This window comes from Plectropomus leopardus, chromosome 16, assembly GCF_026936395.1.
Source record: "Plectropomus leopardus strain MGB_pleo_1.0 chromosome 16, ASM2693639v1, whole genome shotgun sequence".
Classification (NCBI taxonomy): domain Eukaryota; kingdom Metazoa; phylum Chordata; class Actinopteri; order Perciformes; family Serranidae; genus Plectropomus; species Plectropomus leopardus.
Genome location: NC_142191.1, coordinates 34,587,677 through 34,606,343, shown reverse-complemented (window position 1 = coordinate 34,606,343; position 18,667 = coordinate 34,587,677). Strand labels below are relative to the sequence as shown.

Sequence of the window (18,667 nt, the reverse complement as noted above, 5' to 3'; positions counted from 1 at the left end):
TATTATTTCAGACAGTTTATTCAACCTGCCACAAAATATATCCCCCCACAAAACAATTTAGAAACTGTTCACATTTGTTTTTATATTTGTCCTGTACCAAAGAACGTTAAGAAAAGCATGTAACCCTGGGTGACATCTCTATGTAATGTTTTCCAGCGCCACAGCTATCCTGCTCCTGCCCCTTGGCCTCAACCACAGTAGTCCTCCATCAGCACATCGTTGTGAGATTTCTTGTAGGGTGAGGCTACAGTGAAGATGGCATATTTCCGGACATGGAGGAAGCGAAATGCTGAAGTGCTTGCTTTGGCTGAAGATTGCATTGATAGTGAGGATGCTCTGCATGGAATGCTGGAGGGTGGTACAAGTGCGAATGAGGATGGAGCCTCTTTGCCTTTAGCTGATGATGATGATGATGATAATGATGACTTCTCAGATTTTGTGCAGTTATCTGACACAGAATCTGACAATGACATTATATTTGATGAACCCTCTGCTGAAGAAATTGGTCCCGATCTGGGTGAGGAACTTGCTGACTGGGCCACCAGAAACGGCTGCAAGCGGTCTGCATTGAATGAGATGTGGGAAATACTGAGGCGCCAAGGACATCGTCTCCCCAAGGATGCCCTTCTGTCTGCTGCATACACCAAAAAGAGTGGCAACAGTTGCAAAATGTGGTGGACACTATGCTTATTTTGGTATTGGTTGTGGAATTTTGAAACTCTTATCTCAGAATCCTGGCATATGTGAAGAGGACATAGATCTGTGCTTCAACATCGATGGTGTACCCCTCTTTAAGTCATCCAACACACAGATGTGGCCTATACTCTGCAGGTTTCGGGACTTTTCACCTTTCATTGTAGCCCTTTATTGTGGAGATTCAAAACCAAACAACGTTGAGGAATACTTGTCTGACTTTATCCTTGAGCTGCAACAGTTGCAGCAAGAAGGCATAGTACACGGAGACACAACATTTAAAGTGTTCGTAAAAGCATTCATATGTGATGCACCTGCCAGGGCATTTCTGAAGTGCATAAAAAACCACAACAGTTATTATGCTTGTGAGCGATGCACAACAAAAGGAACCTATGAAGGAAGGCTTGTTCTTGGTTCCAAAGAACCATGTGCCATTGAAAGGACTGAAGAGGCCTTCTGTCAGTTGGCATACAAGGATCATCAAGTTAAAAAATCCCCACTGACTATGGCAGGAATCTCATGCATCCGTCAGTTTCCAGTGGACTATATGCACTTAGTGTGTTTGGGTGTGGTTAGGAGAATGCTCAATTTCATGAGGCAAGGACCTAAAACATGCAGATTGTCATTGCAACATAGGAACATTATTTCAAATCATCTGGAGTCCTTGAAGGGGCAACTGCCAAGAGAGTTTGTTCGGCAGCCCAGGGGTTTGCAAGAACTGGACAGATGGAAGGCCACAGAGCTGAGACAGTTCCTCCTTTACACAGGACCACTTGTTTTGAGAAAAGTTGTGTCCCCTGTTCTCTACAGACATTTTCTTTCACTGATGGTTGTCATGTCAATTATGTTGAACTCTGAAGAGGTGCACAACCAATATTTAGGGTATGCAAGAGATCTGGCTATGTACTTTGTGAAAAAATGTAAAAGGATTTATGGAAGAACATTCACAGTGTACAATGTGCACTCGCTGATTCACCTGCCAGATGATGTTGAACATTTCCAGTGACCCTTGGATGATGAAAATTACCTCCAAACACTGAAGAAAATGGTCAGGCAATCAAAAAATCCCATTGCTCAGGTTACCAAACGCTTAACAGAGCTGGAAGAGTCTACAAAATGCAGACATGTTACCAAAGAAAAGTTCACTTATGTATCTGATACGTTAAGGGATGGCTGTTTCCTTCTTGAGAATGAGGACTTTGTCTTTATCAAGGAAAAACGTGCAGATGGCTCCTTCATTTGTGATGTCATATACCATGACGATAAAGAGAGTTTCCAAACTTCTTAACATCACTCGTGTTAGAGATATAAGCAGAGCAAAGTATCGACTGATCTCAAGACAGCAGCTACATCGTAAAGTTGTTTGCCTGCCGGTTAGCCATGAAGCTACCAATTCAGGATATGTCCTGTTTCCTATGCTGCGTCAGATTGAGCGATAAAATATTATGTGAGTTTAATCTATTGCTTTTACTTGCCAATCATGCCAATACTAAACTAACAAAACAATGCAATGATTGTATGCAATTTGCATGACCCAATGTGTGTGTGAGAGTGAAATGTTCATCTATTGATAGCACTAATTTATATGTGTGTGTGTTGCAGTCCAGTGGGACCTGGGTATTGTGGCTACTATTGCCATCCCCGAGTCGGTGTCGACTTATCCTGCACCCTTGCATCGTTACTGCTGGATCTCGGCCTGTTCTGGTGTTTTTGTCCTCTCTGTTGTACAGTGGTAAGTCTCAGTCTCTCTCTCTCTCTCTCTCTCTCTCTCATGTACAAAGTGCAATGTTGGAGAAAGTGACATGAAAACACGAACAGGGCAAGTGGCTGATGCTAGGAGAACAAGGATATGTTAGTAACTAGCAAAACTAGTAAGCAACATAACTTGCAACTATTTAAATAATGAACAAGAAGACTCAAAGGTACAATAGCAAATAAGAGCCAGACAGGGGACAGACTGAAAAGAACTGTGTAAACCCTATCCTACCTAGGGCTGACTGGGTAGGACAGGGTTTACAGACTGACCAGGGAAATGTATGTATGTGTGTTCCACGCTGTAATTCTTTACTTACTGTACAGGTTTCCACTATGTGGGCCCGAGCAGTTTGGAAGGAGAGAGGTCGGGAAGAGGAGGGAGTCATCCCCAAGTCCTGGATAAAGGACAAAGCTGTTTACTGGCCACCTGGCACAGATGCGTCCAAAGCCATGCAGAAAATGGATAAACCAGACAAAAACTGGAGGAAATTTGTGCTCTTCAAAGTCAAATTCACTTCAAGTATGTTCATATTGATTGGAATAATATATGCCTACTTAATATTGCACCTTTCATGAATATTAATGCTGATGCATCATTTTCATTGATTCCAGTGGACAAAGAAGAGTGTGAGAGCTATGAACTCACTACTGCAGCTGAGGATGATGAGGAGCAGCTACCTCATTCCAGGCCCAAGAGGGTAGTGAGGAAGAAGACCCCTGAAGACTTTGTTGAAGGTATAAATATGAAACAGTTGTTCAGCATGTCCTACGTTGTTGAAGTTTGACATTGTGACTTTCAAGCAGCAACATAGCATTGTGAGTGTATTTATGTGACTGTTAATGTGTTACACAGATGACGAAGAAGAAACTGGTGAGACACCAACATCTTGCCATGGACGTAGTAAGTTTCTATAACCAGAACAATATTTGTGGAATAGAAAATACAGATATGCCAGTCTAACTGCATATTGTGTGACTGATTGCAATTCAACAGATTCATCAGTGAATAAATCACAGAGCACAATGTCCCACAGTGACACAGATTCATCTTCAGAACATAGTAAGCATATATATTACAGAAATGTCAATTGTCTGAGTAGAGATTGGGCAGTTTTTTTTAAATGTAGCATCATCATTTGCAATCCAACAGGCCCTCTCCTTCCAACAGCGCCAAAGAAATTTAACAGGTCCTTGTCCAGCCTCTTGGAGAATCAGGAATCTCGCCAGCAGGAAACCCTGGAAACACCAATGAGGTCCAGATCCACGCCACTATTGCCAAAGAGATCCAGGTCCAGCAATGAGGGATCTCGCCAGCAGGAAACCATGAAAACACCAGCACATCACAGCAGGTCCAGATCCACATCAGTGCATCGTTCCACCCATCGGTAGGGCTGTGCAATTAATTTGATTTCTATTACACTATTGACTGTATGTTTACACTCTGAACATTTTTGAAAACATTATTCCTACATATATAATAATAATACCCATCATTATTCAGGAGGAAATGGAACCATTTTTTAAATATTGTTGTGAAGTTCAAAATCCTCAACTTAAAAGAAACGCCACTGTTCAAGATTATCATTTTTGCCTTAATTGCACAGTCGGAGATCTCGCCAGGAAAGAACCATGGAAACACCATTGCATCACAGCAGGTCCAGATCCACATCAAGGCAACGCTACAGATCCAGGTCTAGATCGCGCCATCAAGAGTTAGCAAGGTCCCATGAGAGCAGACATGCTTTCCCAATGGAACCGAAGAGTAAGTGTGTACTAAACAGAAAATGCTACATGGAGAAAAAAATATTGTACAGAATATTAAGTGATATTGCTCTCTTTGGTCTGACATAGAGTTCCAAAAGAGAGTGCTTTTTTTGCTGGCGGACATTAGAGCAAAACTCTCTGAAGTGAAGTGATGTTTAACTATAATGGGCAATCTGTACTGTAAAGTACTGCATTTTTGTTCACTTGTGCTGTTTGTGTTAGACCTGTAGTTACACCTGTAGTTAGTCAGTTACCTGTTAGCACAGCTGCATAGCTGTGGAGATCAATCCAACCTGGGATGATTCGTTTCAGAATAAAAATGTTTTGTTATACTTGTATGTTTGATCATTGAGAGAGAATGTCATGGGGGAAACTATTGGAGCAATAGCAATTATAGAACACAAGAACTGAGTGTAGATGATGCCAAACAATTACAATTACAGTACTGTAGACAATACACTTTATAGAATTGCTATTTTAAAGGTCATGTGCATGAAACACTGCAGAAATGCAAAGATCTCGTACACTATCTTGTATGTTAAACAGAATTGGCTTCATTTAGGTCGTTTCCGTCTTGCAGGACCTTCATCAGCTTTTAATCCTGATGAAGATCCTGTGAGACCGAACGTTCATCTGCGTAAATAAAGCCAATTCTGTTTGCAATACAAGGCGGTGCATCAATATCATTATTTGGGTGAAATTTCAAAAAAGCTTGATATTGAAGTAATGTCAAAATAACATCAATAAAATCATTATTTGACATATATCAAATTGATGTCGAAGGATTGATGTCATGTTGATTTACGTTTTTGACCAAATTATGATTAGAATTTGATATCAGTGTTTGATGTCATATTGATGTTGAATTGACATCAGATGCCCACTGGGTTTCTAGAACTTAAAAATTCTACACTTACATCATAAAATTCTAGAACTGTAACATTCTACAGTTACATCATAACATTTAATTACTGTAACATTCTACAGTAACAGCAACATTCTAGAATATTAACATTCTACAGTTACATCATAACATTTAATTACTTTAACATTCTACAGTAACAGCAACATTCTAGAATATTAACATTCTACAGTTACATCATAACATTTAATTACTTTAACATTCTACAGTAACAGCAACATTCTAGAATATTAACATTCTACAGTTACATCATAACATTTAATTACTGTAACATTCTACAGTAACAGCAACATTCTATTTTTTATTTTTTTTTGTTTTTAACCTGTCCTGTTGGGCAGCTTAGGCATGCAGTATGAGAGGTCTGGATGCCTTGAGGTGCCATAACAGATTTGCTCTGCAAAGGAGGAGTCTGACATACTTCTTCCTGTTGCAGTCCGTACTGACATTTATTGGCAAGGCTACCGGACAGTACAACGTTAGAGTGGATAGGGAGAGAGAAAAGAGAGAGGTTGGGGGACACAGAGAGGAGGGGAGGACACAAGAGACAACAAAAACAACAGCAACAATAACAACAACAACGACAATGAAAACGATGACAACAATGCTAACTACAATAATGACAGCTGCAAGTATTTATAACAGTATTAACGGTGGAAGCAGGCAGGAAATGAGTAAGTAAAAAAGAGGAAAAGAAAAAATTAATAAATAAGTAATTAGAGAGAGAAATGAAATAAAATAAAGTAGAATAAAGTCAATAATAAAAAAAAATAAACAAACAAACAAAAGAATCCCTCCCAAAAAAAAAACAGACTGCATAAATACTTACCCAACATAACCTTGACATGGATAACATCCATATTTGTAACTGTTGTACGTGTGTGATTGTATAACAGTTGTGTGCTGTGTGTGTGTGTGTGTGTGTGTGTGTGTGTGTGTGTGTGTGTCTGCGTTTGTATCTCTGTGCTTGTGTGGACCAACCCTTGACAAACAACCTTTGCTGTGAGGACATTTTTCCTTGTGAGGACATTTTGGCTGGTCCTCACAAAGAAAATGCTTGGATGAGCCCCTTTGGTCCTAATGAATGATCTGTACAAGTTTCAGAGAATGTCCTCATTGACTCAGTAAACTCAGAAAAGTGTGTGTTTGCCAGTACTCTTGAGCTCCCCTAGTGGACACACTCATGTAGTGCAGTCAAATTTTGATTTAGAGGGTGAAGAAGCAATCCAATTTTCTGATTGGCTAAGGATGGGAAATTTTGTGATTGGCCATCTTGGGTCATGTGGGAACATGACTGTGGGGCTGTGTAGAACAAAATGGAAACCCTAGGCAGGCAGTACATTTAAATTGGAAAAACTGCAAATAAAGCATTTTGACTGATCCAACTATTTCATTTTATTATAAAGTACACTAAAATATGAAATTAGAATGATAAAGAAGAAAGAAAGAAAGCAAAAAAATCAAAACAAAATTATTAGTACTACCATTGGAGGCACTTATACTTTCTCTGTTACTACTTACTACTGCAAGTACTACAAATATTACTACTACATATTGTAGTATATATATATATATATATATATATATATATATATACTAAATACTTAATGCTACAATATTAAATCAAACTTGTCTCACACAGTATCAGGACACAATAACCTTTCGCAAAGATGGTATTTATTTCAAGGCTATTGTATTAGAGTATATTTTATTATAAAGTAATAAAACTTGTAAGGTAGTGTTAAGGAAAACTACAAATGTCACCTGATAAAACAACCTGCTGACAGCTTTCTCAAAGAGGCATTCCATGCAGTCTGTATTATTAGTATTACTTTGAATATTTTCAAAATATCTTTATAAATATCTTACTACTTTTTTCAACTTCACACAACCAACCAGCACTAAAAAGTAATATTGCAATATCTGTGTTACTGCTGGCTAAACTGATACTACTTCAACCTGGGCTCTATGTTTATAAATTTGGGTGTGTATGTGAACAGTACTGATAAAAACTTTTAGAATTGGTCCAGTAGATCGGCTCGGGGGCAGCCGCAACTCTGTGGCAGCGGCTACAATGTAATCCTATAGGGCAACCGCAAAACTCTTACGTTACGTTACGTCTATTAAAAGTGCTTGTTTTGTCAAATTGTTATTTTAAGAGTCTGGTAACATAACTGAAGCAAGACTGTCACTTGACTCTCGCTCTGAAATCTCACGAGTTGAGATTGAGTTGAGAGTTTTCGACTTGAGAATTGTTGATACTTAGATACTTAGTGATAGCTGTTCTTCTCTGTACATTCACGATAGCTGTCCATTCGGTCCCCACAGGTTTAGCTGCCTCTTCTACTTTATTTTGGGCACATGAAAGAATGTCTCCAGCACAACCGTGTTGATCAGAGGGGGGAAATGATCACAGGAACACCACCAGTTTCTGGAGCGTTGCATCTTTTCAGCAGCTAGTTCATCCTCCTCTGCCAGTTGCCTCCCCTCCCTCTTGTCCATTCCTCTCTTTAGGAGCTCTTTGTCCATGTACTCCGGCTCAAACAAATAGGGGCATGTAATGTGTGAGTGTAACTACACTGACTTACTATTACTTACTTACTATTACTAGTACTATTCACTTACACACCCAAATTCATAAACATAGAACCCAGGTTGAAAAATCCCAGAATTTCCCTTTAAGTTTATCTTGGTATCTGTGATGTCATAAGAACGGATGTGCACTTTTACACACACTTTTTTATTTAGGGTTGTCACCATATGAAACTGCTGTTACTGTATTGCATTACACTGAGCCAGGACAACTTGGGCCATTATGTTTTTGGAGCATGGAAGCATATTTGATGGGGACAGATACTAATAAATGTTCTTATGAGCTGGTTTTGTCTTGCCAGGTTAGTGCAACAGTAAGATGTTAGTCATTAACAACTTGTCATACATTAATCTATATGTCAATGTATTCTAGGGATAAAGCTGATCTGAAGCAGCAGCAGAAGTATTCTCTGAAAGGCAAAGAAAGAGCAAGTTAACAGGCAGCAGCAGCAGTCTAGGTTCGGGGGGGGTGGAGCGCCTCTCCCCTTAATGAACCATTAATTAAGGCTGAGCTGAAGGCAGCAGAGGACCAAACTATATTCTCCACTTTCTCAACTTGGACTCAAGGCCTGATTAAAGGCTAGAATGTTGAAAATAAAGCAAGAATCACATTTATCAATATAAATAATCCGCAATGGTTAAAGTAAAAGTCCTTCATTAAAAATTAAACTTAAGTGAGATACAAATGTATAAGCATCAAAATAAATTTAAATGATGTAGAACAATGCAGTGTGATTTTATCATTTATCAGTGGATTATAATCATTAATGTATTACTGTGCTCACAGTACACACATCTGTAAAATGTAATGAAATTCAACACCACTTTCAACTGTACATAGATAAAGAAAACAAAGTTAAATAAAACTTGTCTCACAGTATCAGGAAACAATGATTTTCTCAAAGGTGGCTTTTATTTCAAGGCTGCTTCACTAGAGTGCATTTCATAATCATTCATCAACATTCCTGAGTGATTTATCTGCTTCTTACTCCTTTTCTCATGGTCCAGTCAGTCACGATGCCGTCTTAATCTCTGGTAATTTCAGCCCCTATCCCCCCCCCCCCAGCCCATCACAATCAGTGATGGGCTAGGGGGGCATCAAAAAAAGCTTCTGGATTCACCAAGTCTAAGTACAGATACAACACACCATCTCTTGCTTTAAAGTTAGGACACTCACTGAAGGCAGTGTCATTGTGATTGCACAACATGTAAAGGCTGAAGATGAAGCGGCTGCAGCCAGAGTAAGGAGCTTCTCGGGCTTGTTATCTGCAGAGTGGGGCCTCTTTGTGTCAGGCCGTGCACGGACTAACCTGGAAGAGGACAGGTGGAACAAAAAAGAAATGATTCCTCTCACAGAAGATGTGATGAAGCTTAATAAAGTCCTGAAGGCCGCAGAGGAGGCGGTAAAACAGAAACTTTTGGAAGGGCCTAATGCTAGAGCATACAGGACTCTCAGTGAGTGCCTTCTTTCTCAGATCATTCTTTTCAACCAAAGACGGCAAGGTGAGGCAGGAAAAATGCCTCTGTCAACCTACATGAACAGAGCCACAGAGGACCCTAATGAAGATATCATGAAGGGCCTCTCAAAACTGGAGCAAGATTTGAGTCATGAGTTTACCAGGTTGGTGGTCAGAGGGAAGAGGGCTAACAAAGTGCCTGGGCTTCTAACCAGAGAGATGACCAAATCCCTTGATTTTCTCATTGAGCAAAGGAGTGAGGACAATGACATTTTGGACAGTAACACGTATGTCTTTGCAAGACAGAATTCAGCATCCCATCTCCGAGGTTCAGACTGTCTGAGGAAATATGCAGCTGTATGTGATGCAAGGAGGCCTGAAACACTCACATCAACCCACCTGAGGAAACATGTGGCTACAATGAGTCAGATAATGAACCTGAAAGAAAATGAGTTAGACCAACGTGCTAAATTCATGGGACATGATATTCGTTTTCATCGTGAATATTACCGATTAACAGAGAACACACACTAATCTTTGCAGCTTGCAAAGATTAGCAAGCTGCTCATGGCCATAGAACTTGGAGCTGAGGTGTACAAAGGCAAATCTCTTGATGAGATTGATTTAGGCTTAGAGAGTGAGTATGAAAGTATTCCAGTTAAACTCATATTTAAAAAGTATGTGGTGTTTTTTTGTTTATTTTTTGTTATGTGTCTGTGTGTTCTATCTAAACAGTGCCTTCATCTTCAAAAGTCGGATCTGGGCAAGAGTCACAAGTCAGTGGAAGTGAGGCTCAAGACTCAGATGGTATGAAGGTAGTTTGGCTGCAACTCATTAATTAACGTGCAGATTTTTTATTTTTATTTTTTAATTTAATGATTGTTGTCTCTGAATGTCACAAAATAACAAAATAGTTGTGTAGCCATTTCTCTATTTTGTACGCGTGTATCTAGTAGTAGTATCTGCCAGTAGGATGAGCTGCAGTTCGTGCTTCTTGTCCTTTTCTTGCAGAAGAACCAGACATTCTGACTCAAAAGACCTCAACTCCAGGACCATCACACAAGCTGAAAAGGACTGAGAAAAGAGGTAAACTCTTCTTCTGTCAGCTTATTTTTCTTTCCTCCCACTGCTATGTAGCAACAGTCATGCAGTGTTCAATCACGTTCTACGTCCTTAAAGCTAGGATGCACACAGGTAGGTAGGTCAGTAACAGACAGGTACATCAGTCAGTACTTTCTTTAGGTCTGGATTAACTGATTGACAGAGTTCATTACAGTCCTGCAACAGACACCAGATTTTTTTCTTTCAGACAACTGTATTTATTGACGGCTATCAGGACCAACAAATAAGATAAAAAGTTTCTCAGAAACACATTTTATGCACTCTTAATTTAATTTTAGGAACTGAAACAATGTTTCAATTTCACACTAACAATAATGTCCTGTTGCTATGGAAAAAAAAGATTTTTTTTTAACTTTTTTTACTTTTTAATCTGAAGTGACATTCTAACTCCCAGGGGCAAGCCCACAGAGGGACAAGGGACAGGAGCCTCCCCGGCCCAGCCCAAGGCCACCAACCCCGGCACGATCTAGGCCCACAGCCACAGTGCCCCACCAACCCGAGACCCGCCCCGACCCTTGGCGGGGAGCCCGCCACGCACCAGAGAGGCCAGAGTCCCCCCAACCCTCGGCCCCAACGGGGCGGGCCACGGCCCACCATGATGACCCAGCCCACCGCCCCCGGGCCAACCCATATACCCCGTGGGGAAGACGGCGGGGGGGCCACAGCGGCCCCCCACCCCCAGCCCAGCCAGAAGCCAAACCCTCCACAGGCGCAGACAGAGTCCAGACCATCCCAGAGCTACCCAAACCACCGGCAGGGCAACCGCCACACAGCAGCAGGGTCCAAGCAACCACCCAGCCCAGTCCCGCACAGAGAGGCCGACCACCAACCCAGAGCCAGCAGAACTGACGCCACTCCCCCAGACCACAGACCCCCCATCCCGCCCTGCAGGGACAGGGACAGAGGCAGTGGGGTCCAGACCTGGGATGGTCTGGACCCCACCCCGCCCCTGCCGACCCCCCGTCCAACGTGGATGCAGGGTGTATGCATGTGAAGGTGTGTGTATGTAGATGTAGGGTAACAGCAACATTCTAGAACTGTAACATTCTACAGTAACAGCAACGGAGAAACGGACATTTCACACTCTCCGTTTTCAAAACTAATTCCATGCACACGTATCCGTTTTCAGAAAACTTTGCGTTTACACAAACCCGTGTATGTCTGCTGCCAGGACATTCCAAAACTGTAGGTGGCAGTGTAACGAGAAGCTGAAGCCCACGTTAGTCAATCAGAATCCCGAAAATAGCAACGCGACAGCAACGGGTCACTTCCTCTTTCTTGTTTACAGAAAAATGGCGCCGGGATCATCATTCGTGTGGACTGACTCTGAGGTAGAGCTCCTGTTGAATGTAACTTTAGATTACAAAGCGACAAAATTGGAGACGTGCCAAAGTAAATATGCCGACATACTGACCCTCTTTTTAGAGCACTACCCCAACACATCTACCGACTTTCCTAACCCATCCTCACAACCAAGCTTAAGGCAGTTCGGGTGAAATACAGAGGTGCCGTGGATACAGGTCGTAGGTCTGGGCATGGAAGAGTGGTCCTCCTGTATTTTGAATTGTGCGAGCAGGTATGGGGTGGTTCGCCGGCCACCACCACTTTGCCTACCGGTGTCGAGACTACTGACCTGGAGCCCTCGTTCCAAGAAACCCCCGGAGCCTCGTCTGAAGGCTCGTCAACATTGGAAGTCAGTGATGCTAGCGTCGTGTCTGAAGTGGACGTTGAAGGAGATCCTGATGATGACAGTGTGGCCCCACCAGTACCACCAGTTAAGGAGAGGAGAGATCTTCTAAACGTATGTATACAATCGTCGTTAGTAGCCTAGTTACTTGTATGCAGTGGTGGAAAGAGTACTGAAAATCTCTACTCTACCAGACTGGTACAGGAGAGGCTCTGAGCTACCAAAGCTGCAAACACGTCCACTGCTGATCTCACCCAAAGTACTGTTACATTGCTAAAATATTACTCAATTACAAGTAAAAGTACTGGTGTTAGAAGAATACTTAAGAAAAAGTAAAAAGAATTCATCTAAAAAAGTACTCAGAGTATTAGTTACTTTTAATCAGTGATGTCACCATGACCTCTCCAGACTAGGATTACAAACTTTGTGTATTTTACTTTACCAATAGTTAAAACACTAACAATCAATTAATCATTAATAACTGATAAGATACAAAACAAGTGTTTTTTCCCTCATTTTGTTTGTTTGTTGTTTTTTTTTGGTTTTGTTTTTTCTCATTATAAGTTTTTATTTCCTTATTCAATAAATGTCTCTGCCAGACAAAATGAAGTTAGATGAGGCGCAGTTACTGCGACCATTATTGATTTTATTATATACTTAATTATATACTTATTATGTAGTTTACTTAATATCCATAAGTACATTTTAAACTGGTTAAATTCTTAATGCAGAATCAACTGAAGATCAATCATTGACATCCTTTTTTTTTGTTTTGTATAGTTTTTCGTCCATATATCCTGGTTTTCATTGGTCAGTTTGTGATCAGATCACCTTATTGGCTACAGAAATGCAGATGAAAGGTTTGGATATTAATTAAAATTGTACTCAGTACTCAACCATGATTTTAAAAGTAACTAAGTCGATTACATGGATTAATGTGTACTTAAGTAAAAGTACAGACTTGAAAATCTACTCATAAGAGTACAAGTACCCCAAAAACTACTTAATTACAGTAATTGGAGCATTTGTAATTCATTACTTCCACCCCTGCTTGTATGTCTGACCCCGTCAGACAGATGTGGTGTGATAAGTTCATTTCATTGTAGCCTAAACTTATTCCTACATTAATTTGTTTAAAGGTTCGTTGTTTGTTAATGTTTTGTTGTCAGATCATGCTTGATTATGCAAATCTACCTACCTAATTTGTTTTTTATGGGAATGTGGAGCTTTCAGATCAATTTGGGGAGTGTTTAAGGTTTATGGTTCACACATTATCATAAGTCTGTCGTGTGGTTTGGGAATGGCCCTGGTCTTGTCTTGGTTTTGGTTAAGATGTAAGAAGAAAATTATGTATTTTTGATTTTGATTGCTCCTTTAATATCTGAATGATTCTTGAAAACTGAAGCAGGTTTTGTATTAACTAATCTATCATACATTTTTTAAATGACACTTTTTATAGTTACAGCATGACTTACTCAAATTTCACTCCTTCCTAAAAATGAATTATTAATGCCTGTAAATTATTTTTATACACCGATATGAAATAATGCAAAGATACTCATGACAGGTAACAAACCAAGCAAGCAGTATTGGTGTGTGTGTGTGTGTGTGAGGAAGAGAGCGAGAGAGAGGGAGAGAGACACAGAGAGGAAGATTAGAAGATTAATGTTTGTAACACTGGATTTTTTACTGCAAAGTATGCTTTTGTAATTCATTTTGTTCTGATCTACTTTGTAAAGGCCAAACTAAGAGGACACCGCCAGGAGCGTCTGAGGAAACAGCTTTCAGCAGAGACTCAGCAGCAAAATGCTGTTGAGGAAGACCAGCGGATCAAAAGACAACTCCTTAACACCATTGAAGCCTCAGAAAAAAGGGCAGTTGACAACTTTTCTAAAATTTCCAATACACTGGATAGGCTTCCATCCTCCATTGTCGATGGATTTTCTTTCCTGCGGGAAACACTACATACAGGCCAACAACCAGCACAGGCGCCACCGCCACCTCCACCTGCACCTCCACTCTACCCCACAACACTAGCCCAGCAAGGCTATATGCCATCACAACACTCTTACCTGCCAAATCCAATGCATCAGGCATTCCCACAAAACTCCTCAGGCAGCAGAGCACACACACCCAGTGTAATTGCACTTAGTACCATTAACCCTGCAGATTTGTCCTTCTCGTACACTCAAGAACTTTTAAAGAAAGATTAGCCATTTGCCACTGTCTTCATGGTTGTTCCTGTTCATAGTTTACACAAATTGCACTTTTAAAGGCAAGTTTAAATGCTTGTCTGATGTCTTGGCAGCTGAAATAAGAGTTTACAGAAATTGCACTTTTTGGTTCAGTGTTTACTGTGGCAGTGTTTTTGTTTTGTTTTGTTTAGCATTGAGGTCAGTTAAATTACCTCTTGAATGTTTCATTTATTGTTTTGTAATACTTCTAAGTTATAAGCAGTACAGAGGCATTGTATTTGAACACTTCTGTCTAATGCAAAAATGACAATTCTTGTTTCTGATCAGAACTAAACTTGTTGAAAAGCAATCAGACTTGTGTCTGTTATTGTGTAAGAGTCACACAGTGAAGTATTCTGGGGCAACTACAAAAAATAATCCTGGCCCACAAATACAAAGAACAAAAATGTGAACAAGAATTCTTTAACACAAACATTAGCCTGTACTAAAATCTATAAATCAGTCTTGGCTACTTGAACATGTTTCTTAAACTAGTTTCAATCACACTCACTTTCTCACTCTGCCCCCCCCCCTCACTCTCACTCTCACACACACACACACACACACACACACACACACACTTGAGGTCTCTTTAGGGGTAAAGAAACTGTCAGGACTCTCCGGACCCTCTTTGCTTTAACTGACATTCCTTCTCTGACAGTTGGTGGATTATCCGGTTGGTTGTCCCGATCATACTGAATAGCCTCTGTGACCCTGGTGTCACTCACAGTGTCCATAGCAGCCTCGCAGAAATTATGTAGGACGAAGCATGCATATATAACGAAGGGAAGGTCGTTGAGGTTGATGCCCATTGCTCTTCTCAGGGCTCCAAACCGGCCTGTCAGCCTCCCAAACGCGCACTCAATAACCATCCGTACACGGCACAAAGATAATCCAAAGTACTGCTCCTGAGCATTGCTCCCCCCATTCGCATACTCTTTCATTAAGTATGGGAGGAGAGGGTATGCAGGATCTCCAAGCAAGTACACTGGTATGGCCTCTTCATCCTCAACTATTTGCCTGAGACACGGTGGGATTTTTCCAGCTCTCAGATGGTCGTCGAGTGTGGAATTTGCGTAAATGCGGGCGTCGTGAACGCTCCCTGGCCATTTGACTACTACATCCATGAAAGAATATTTACAGTCACAGGTAGCCTGAACGTTCAAACTGAACCTCCCTTTTCTGTTTAGATAGTCTGTGGAATTCACAGATGGTTGCTTTATTTCAACATGTGTGCCATCCACAGCACCTATGCATTGAGGCAGGCTGTGTACTTCTTCAAATTTACGCGCTAGTTGCTGCACAGCATCTTCGGATGTGGGCAGTTGGATGTACATAAGTCCTAAGTGGACAGCTATTGCCTCACACACTTCCCTTATTATTATTGACACAGTCGATCGAGCAAGACCGAAAGCGTTGGCTGTCTTACGCAGTCTATCATTTTATTTCATTCTGTTTTTTAAGACACTGACAGGAGATCGCATGACGGTCATCTCACCCTCGAGGTAGGGACGCAGCAATTCTGAGAGTGACAGCAGTGATGACCGCGACATCCTAAAATTTTCACGCCACTCCTCCGGGACAACCACTTCATTTACAAAGTTGTCCCACCAGACAGCAGTTCTCCCTGGACGGAAACAAAACCAGCGACGCTGGCGCTGACGCGGACAGGCTCTTGGTGTTGGAGGGAGGAGAAGTTGTTGCACTCATCTGTCTCTGCTCCTCCATGTAATAAATCAGCTGTAGTTGTAAATGTAAACATGAGAAGAGGGCTTGCACCAACATAAATACGGCTGCTACTCTGAGGGGATCCATGGTTACCATAGCAACATGTAAACATAGGTCGCACTTTTGACGCGAGTGCAAGTTCTGTTGCATACTGTGACGTCTACTGCCTGCGTTTTCTCCGTTTTTCTCCGTTTACACGCAAACAGGCAACCGCCGTTTTCCAAGATCGCCACCCTGGCCGGAGTTTTCAGAGGCGAATTCTCCATTTGCGTGTAAACGAAGGGTGCAAACGCAGGAATATTTCTCTGTTTCTAAAAATAACCGTGCACGTGTAAACGGGGCACTACAGTTACAGCAACATTCTAGAACATTAACATTCTACAGTTACAGCAACATTCTAGAACATTAACATTCTACAGTTACATCATAACATTGTAGAAGTGTAACGTTCAACAATAACAGCAACATTCTATTTTTTTTTTTTTTTTTTTTTAACCTGTCCTGTTCGGCACTCAACAGCCCCCCAGAACACGACAGATCCAACACCACGTGCCCCAGAGACACCCACCCCCACCCCAGCCAGGGGCGAAACCCCAGGGAGACCGGGGAGAGCAGGCCCCCAGCCCAGCCAGAAGCCAAACCCTCCACAGGCGCAGACAGGGTCCAGACCATCCCAGAGCTACCCAAACCACCGGCAGGGCAACCGCCACACAGCAGCAGGGTCCAAGCAACCACCCAGCCCAGTCCTGCACAGGGAGGCCGACCACCAACCCAGAGCCACCGGCGACACCCCCGCAGCAGAACTGACGCCACTCCCCCAGACCACAGACCCCCCGTCCAGCCCTGCAGGGCCAGGTACAGAGGCAGTGGGAGACCCCCACCCCGCCCCTGCCGACCCCCCGTCCAACATGGATGCAGGGTGTATGCATGTTAAGGTGCTTGTATGTTGATGTAGGGCAACATTCTAGAATATTAACATTCTACAGTAACAGCAACATTCTAGAATATTAACATTCTACAGTAACAGCAACATTCTAGAATATTAACATTCTACAGTAACAGCAACATTCTAGAATATTAACATTCTACAGTAACAGCAACATTCTAGAATATTAACATTCTACAGTTACATCATAACATTGTAGAACTGTAACATTCTACAGTAACAGCAACATTCTAGAATATTAACATTCTACAGTAACAGCAACATTCTAGAATATTAACATTCTACAGTTACATCATAACATTGTAGAACTGTAACATTCTACAGTAACAGCAACATTTCTAGAATATTAACATTCTACAGTAACAGCAACATTCTAGAATATTAACATTCTACAGTAACAGCAACATTCTAGAATATTAACATTCTACAGTAACAGCAACATTCTAGAATATTAACATTCTACAGTAACAGCAACATTCTAGAATATTAACATTCTACAGTTACATCATAACATTGTAGAACTGTAACATTCTACAGTAACAGCAACATTCTAGAATATTAACATTCTACAGTTACATCATAACATTGTAGAACTGTAACATTCTACAGTAACAGCAACATTCTAGAATATTAACATTCTACAGTTACATCATAACATTTAATTACTTTAACATTCTACAGTAACAGCAACATTCTAGAATATTAACATTCTACAGTTACATCATAACATTGTAGAACTGTAACATTCTACAGTAACAGCAACATTCTATTTTTTATTTTTTTTTGTTTTTAACCTGTCCTGTTGGGCAGCTTAGGCATGCAGTATGAGAGGTCTGGATGCCTTGAGGTGCCATAACAGATTTGCTCTGCAAAGGAGGAGTCTGACATACTTCTTCCTGTTGCAGTCCGTACTGAGATTTATTGGCAAGGCTACCGGACAGTACAACGTTAGAGTGGATAGGGAGAGAGAAAAGAGAGAGGTTGGGGGACACAGAGGGGAGGGGAAGACACAAGAGACAACAAAAACAACAGCAACAATAACAACAACAACGACAATGAAAACGATGACAACAATGCTAACTACAATAATGACAGCTGCAAGTATTTATAACAGTATTAACGGTGGAAGCAGGCAGGAAATGAGTAAGTAAAAAAGAGGAAAAGAAAAAATCAATAAATAAATAATTAGAGAGAAAAAAACCCCAAAAAAACAGACTGCATAAATACTTACCCAACATAACCTTGACATGGATAACATTCATATTTGTAACTGTTGTACGTGTGTGATTGTATAACAGTTGTGTGCTGTGTGTGTGTGTGTGTGTGTGTGTGTGTGTGTGTGTGTGTGTTAGATGTGTGCAGCTGCCTTTCTGAGGAACCTGCATAAACAAGTTGTTGTATATTTGTTTTCTTGTATGTGTGCGTGTGTATGTCTGTGACAAGTGTACCTTTGTAAAATATGTAGTCGGACTGAGCATCGTTGAAACACGATGGATTTAAGCATAAGTGGTGACACATTACAACAACTACAACAGGAAACAAAACAAACAGAACAGGTGACACAAATATAGATTAACAGTCTGGAAGGAAAACAGTACATTATGAGACGTGCACTGTGATTTTAGTTAATAAAAGCCCAAAAGGAAATTAGTGGAGGAATTGTTCTGTGTTCTGTATTACCTTACTCGGAGACTACCTTTAAGTGTGGTAGAGGACGTGCATTCAGGAGAGCCAAGGAGTGACTTCTGGATCACGGAACAGCTGTCCATT

General features: G+C 41.1%; 1 pseudogene; it reads left to right on the top strand.

The window, feature by feature from the left end:
- The first annotated feature begins 255 nt into the window (after nt 1-255).
- LOC148187043 (uncharacterized) lies at nt 256-1,981 on the top strand (annotated as a pseudogene).
- Nucleotides 1,982-18,667: the final 16,686 nt, after the last annotated feature.